This window comes from Chenopodium album, chromosome 8, assembly GCF_948465745.1.
Source record: "Chenopodium album chromosome 8, dcCheAlbu1.1, whole genome shotgun sequence".
NCBI lineage: Eukaryota > Viridiplantae > Streptophyta > Magnoliopsida > Caryophyllales > Amaranthaceae > Chenopodium > Chenopodium album.
In genome coordinates, this window is record NC_137841.1 from 61238303 (window position 1) to 61244381 (window position 6079).

The window sequence follows — 6079 nt, forward strand, 5'->3', positions numbered from 1 at the left end:
TACTGTAATTAATACTGTATGGTATGAACATAATGGGGCAATATAATGCATATTTTAATGACATATGCACGTTTGCAAAATAGCTAGTTAATTCAAAGTTTTATATTGTCAACTATAGCATTAATCTTCATAATCAAAACGGAGTACAGTTTTAATTTCAATCTGGAGTTGGGACAATTAACTGCCAAAGATAAACCAATAATAGATGAGAAGCATATTTTGTGCATATGTTATTGTCAGGAATTGAAAATATTATGACATGTAAGTATGAAATCCCTGAGATAGTGTTATGAGTAAATTTGTTGGTCTATTAATTTAATTAATTATAATTTTTGTTACGAATTGTAAAAAAATAAAAAAAAAAATAATAAAAAAGGGATTCACATATAACGGTTCGGTTATTATAAGCAAAAAACTTTTTTTCAATTGTATGAAGTTAATATGTAAATAAAAATAATAAGTAACCTATAGTATTCCTTCATTTTAAGGAATGGTAATAAATAACCTATATTAGTAATGTGTAACTAGTGAAGGGGTATGAAATTTAGTATCGGTACCCTAGATACCGTGGGTTACAAAGTCAAATAAAATTGGATAACAGTTAAAGTGTTACCTTTTGACTTTTGAATAACACACACTTGAACTCATTTAATACGAATTTAGGTTACGATTGTCGAGGTGGTGAAGCAAATTTGGTGGTAGTGGTAAGTTTACACATAAGATTATATATGTGGTACCAATGTCATGACATCTTTATATATTTGGGTTTATAGAAGGTAGTTTGATAGTTTTAGGAGAGCTCTACAATGAGTGGTTGTAGCAGTTCAAGTAAAAGGCGTGGGCGTAGGCCTTTGGTTGAAGGATCTTCATCTACTATGAAGGAGACGAAGGCTTGGATCTCAATAATGTCATCTAGAATCGATCCACCGTTTTTCCAATTTGTGTTCTCTAAATCCTATCACGCACAAGGAAGTATTGTAAGTAAACACTCTTATTTGTTTAAGCACTACACATTAAGAGCCATTATTATTTTTGGCCGACGTCATAATAGTTATTGTGTTTTTGGGTTTCGTGCAGAGTGCTCCATTGGATTTTGCGAATAAACACTTTACTTTACTCCCGAAGACAACTGATGTTATTGTTCAACTTTATGATACTAAGTACCAAGCTCAATTGAAAATTAGGGTCGAGGATGAGAAGATGGTTCAGTGTTCTATCAAGAATGGAATTGATAAATTAATTGATGAGTATCAAGTACAAGTCGATGAAGGTGCGATACTTAAGTATTGTGAAGGGAAGCGTATTGTAAATGATCTACATTTGCAATTATGTTACCGAGAATATTAGATTTATTACACATGTAGGGTGAACCTACAAAATTTACCAATTGAGTTGTGACAAAGTATAAAATAAATGCAACATGTGTACTTGTTAAGGTTTCGAAATAACAAATCATTCAAATAAAAGTATGTATGATCCAGAGTTAACATTGATGCTTCAAGTGTAGTTAAGGATTGGATAATGTACTTGTAGTTGCTTATGTGAGTTAAAACTATTCTGGAAGAATGAAAAACTTATGTTAAGGATCACGTGTTCACGAATTTCTAGTGTGATCATATTTAGACATAGTACGGCGTCAAAGACTTGAGAGATTTGTTTAACAACCATATTGTGGGACAAATACAATGATGACGAAAGCTACATAAATACAACCCCCAATTTTTAAATAGTAAATGCAAGACTCATCTATAAAATGTTGACTATAACACAATTTCACAAAATGCCTATAACAGAGTTGGTTGGAAAAGAATGATGTCATGCTGATGTAACGTACAATACGATTAAAATTATAATAATTCAAATTAAAGGTTTTACACAGTCAAAAAGTGATGAGGTCTTAATTAACAAAATTGTTTTGTCAAAACAAAAAAAAATCTTGACATGGAGAATTAGACCTAAATTCTATACAAAGAAGTAAAATCGTAGGGGAAGGGAATCGAACCTAATACCTTTACATTCATAATGTGTAGCACCAGCTCAGCCATGTGTGGTAATTGATAGTAAGGATCGTACAATAATTTATAAATTAAGGCCTATATGCACATGTATTGGAAGCGAACAATCATTTTGAGCCTAAAAAGGTATGGACCTTTTAGCGCAGCCCAATAACCAACCCAAAATTAGAGTAAGAACAAAATATGGCTTCCACCGCATCCTTGTGTATAAGAGAATTGTGTGTAAGAGGTGTAAATAGTGAACATATAGGATTGATGGATTTTTCCAATTATTCTACTAAGTAAAATAACCACTAAATTTTTTGTGTTGTTTGATTCTCTTGATTTCAACTACAACTACAAAGAACTAAAGTGGAGGAAGAGATACATGTAGGTCATATGACAATAATTTATAGCTTAAAATAAACTTTACTGAATTTCACTACTAAAATTTTTTTACAACTTTCCGGACAGTCACTTAATTTACATGCGCAGAAAAAGTAGGATTATTTGAAGGTCATATTTATTTATTATATATATATATATATATATATATATATATATATATATATATATATATATATATATATATATATATATATATATATATATACAAAGTCACCTATAATTCATTATTTTTACTCAAATAAGACTACAAGTAACTGAAGTTGGTCCACAAAAATTCTGAACTATTACGCAGAATGCTTTGTCAAACACAAAAGAACTATAATTAGAAAATATTTAATGCATTTTTAAGCGTCACAATGTCATATCAAATTGTAATTTGTGTACTTTATAGTTGTTGGTTGATTGATTCTCATATGAATCAAAGTAGTATCCGATGGGTCATGTTTATAACTTTATCCTAGCGTTCTTGCAAGATTACATATTTTAAGTTCACATACAAGTTTGAATGGTATGTTTGAGGATTTATCATGACTTCTATTGAGTTGAGAGCCTTGTAATTTATTAGTATTTTACTGTAATTTTAAGATTAAATTATGAATTATATGGACTCAAATAAAAGGGTTCAACGCAAACATAGTTGTAGGCACCTGAGTTTTGGCATCTCAACTTCCATCAGGCACCGTTTAAGCTTTGGTATATATTAAAAATATGTTAATACTATAATATGGAAGAAATATTCTAGGAATTCCTTGCACATATGTATTCAGTTTCAATCACTGTTTATACCATAATCGTTATTATGAAAAAACAAATTACTGCCCAGGCAAATCAAAGATAAAGAGAACAAATTATACTGGACTGAAATTCACTTGGGGCAGAATACCTTGTGCAGCAAAACATTTCTTTGGGCCTGACATTTTATCAACAACATAATAGAAATACATCAACAAATCATAGTTATTAACTTGTTATGAAAAAAAATCAACAAAAGTATACAATTACAAGAACAAAAACCCATAGTTAGTAACTGAATCTGACTACAACTCATGTGAATAAAATTCTAATGTGTCCTTCCATCTCATCTTGATATGATATGATACAATAAGATGTTTAAGTTTGTTTTATTTACGATCTCAACCTTGTACAAAATTCAAATCCTGAACACCTTCATTGTTTGTTGTACCTTCATCTGTTTGGGGGGAAAGGTACCATCAAACACGTACTTCGAACCCCATCGTAACCCATGTAAATCTACCCGTCTACTCCTACCTCTACTACTACTACTACTGGGAACAAGCGCCGAAACATCTTACACAAACATGAAATACATGTCATTATAGTGTTATACTGGAATTGTAACTCGTGCAATTTAATGTACCCAATATACTATACCCACATCATACACTGGACACTAAGGAGGTCCAGATATGTCCCATGCTACCTTAGGATGTCTTTCACCGTATGCCACATCTATAACCTATATTCAACAAAGATATTGAGCCGTCAGTTTTAAAAAAAACACACAACAACAACTAAATTGAAAAATTGTCATAATAAACACACCCCGAGTATTCCATAGTCACCGGAATAAGTTCGGTCAAGCTTGCCTGCATACCCAATTCTTTGCATGCTCCATGCCTTCACTCGAGGATATGTATCCCACAAATTGGGATCCAAGTTTAGTTGATCAAGATAAAACATCTTAAATCACATCAAATACCTTTTATAATTAAAATTACAAATTAATGGTCAATATAAACAACAATTGTTTCTTCATCACCAAAACACATAAAAGCATATAGGAGGTACTCACAACCGCAAATATTGAACAACCACCGCTCCCACCTGCAAATCCATTGGCATAAAACCGTCGAGCAAAATTTGAAACACTCTCCAAAAATTTATTTAGAACCAAATCACACCAATCATAGTTTAGGCTATCCATACAACAACTCAACGCCAGTAGAAAATCAATTGACAGTCTTGGGGATTGTGCTGGACACAATATCATTTGTAATGAAATGATTAAGAACAAGGTTTTGAATTCTTCTACCTGGTCTGGATTAAAATGTCCCTCCAATCTATCCATCATCATTCCAGTAACAGGAATGCCAACTGAAGTATATGTCCGAGAACAATGTTTATTAGCTTTTGTCTCCCACGCCCTCCCATACTTTAATAAATTTTTTTGGACCTTCAAAGAACTACACCAGACATATCTTTGGATGTAGGGACTAGTCTCTCCCCATTAGGAATTCCTAAGATCCAATGCACTTGGTTCTTAGAAAAGTGAATCGAACGACCAATTGTGCCTATTAAACACTTAGTAATGGGATCAATACGAGTCATAATCCAATATGCTAACTGTCGGGGTAAGTGCATATGGGAAGCAAAATGTAGCAGCCCCCAAACCCCATATCACAAACCCATCTTTTCCTCTGTTCATCAAATATCTGACATATTATGCCAAATGACTCAACCCGACAAGTCATATTTGGGGGCTGCATTCCATGTTTGACACAACAATATGTTTTCGTTAGCGTAAATTAACCTTTAATTAAGCAATACCAACATCTAGATAAGTAAGAAGTATGAGAATGGAACTCACTTTACGCATTGCAGCATAGTATTGATTAATCACTTGCCCTTTTGATTTCACAAAACCACCCAAACTTAAACTGTCATCCTACAATACATCATCTAGGTTAGCTAATTGAATCTAAAATGTATCAACTGTAATTTAGGATTAATCAATACATTATTGGCTACCGTGAAGAGTTCGGGATGTAAATCTACGGCTTTTTGAACGATTCCAGTACCAATTGGCCGCTGCATTTAAATCAAAATACCAATCAACACTTTAAGCTAGTACCAACAATTAAAAGTACCTCAGAATAGCTATTCAATTACTGAACACATATTCAAGTTTGCTAAATGTAATTAAGGTGAATATAAAAAAATAAGACTAGAATACAACAATTAATCAAATATCACAACATGAGTATTTACCAATTTAAAACTAGAACAGAAACACTCAACCATTGCCGAATCGGAAATGAAATGACTTATAGAATGGATTGAGTTGTTAGCATTTTCCGTAGTATCGCCAATTACTGATTGACGCCTCCTTTTTCCCAGAGCGTGTTGACCCATACCCATATGAACAATGGAATACGATTTAGAAAAGGGAAAAAAAAAATTTATAGACAAGATCTGCACGACCACTTACCAAACGCAGCTGAGGAAGAAAAATGGGGATGAACTTTGTTTGAAAAACCCTAACCGGAGTTAAACAAAAGGAACATTGAGTTAGTACACGTTTAAACGGTAAACATGAGGTGGCAAGTGTCGTCATCAGCTAGAGTGTGCTTCTGTCATGTAAGACGCGTGAATTGACAAAGGAGTCCTTACTAATGGTGGGAAAAATACCGAAAATGGGTCTAGATTAAAGTTTTTCGTAAATTAAAAAGATGAACATGGATTTACCGATTTTTAAGATTTCAAAACATCTAAACAATTGAAACAGTAGCAACATTGCATAAGCCTTGTAATCTTATAGTCAACAGTAGGTAGTCATCTTCATATAATTATATGTTCATCTTCATCTCCCTACCAAAGTACCAAAAATTAATAAGACATTGTGAATAATAGTTACAAAAATAATAAATTAGGGACTT

At 32.6% G+C, this 6079-nt stretch overlaps 1 long non-coding RNA gene across 3 annotated transcripts; it reads right to left on the reverse strand.

Annotated features, from left to right (window-relative positions):
* Positions 1-3341: 3341 nt before the first annotated feature.
* Positions 3342-5697, reverse strand: LOC145556207 (uncharacterized). 3 transcript variants are annotated; one of them, XR_014091806.1, is made up of 4 exons: positions 5412-5697; positions 5011-5231; positions 3966-4903; positions 3342-3879 (listed from the first exon to the last, which is right to left on the reverse strand). It is a non-coding gene; the product is annotated as an uncharacterized LOC145556207 (long non-coding RNA). The 3 variants fall into 3 exon arrangements; XR_014091807.1 differs by having other exon boundaries at positions 3966-4040; positions 5412-5695; XR_014091805.1 differs by having other exon boundaries at positions 3966-5231.
* Between the last annotated feature and the right edge of the window lie 382 nt (positions 5698-6079).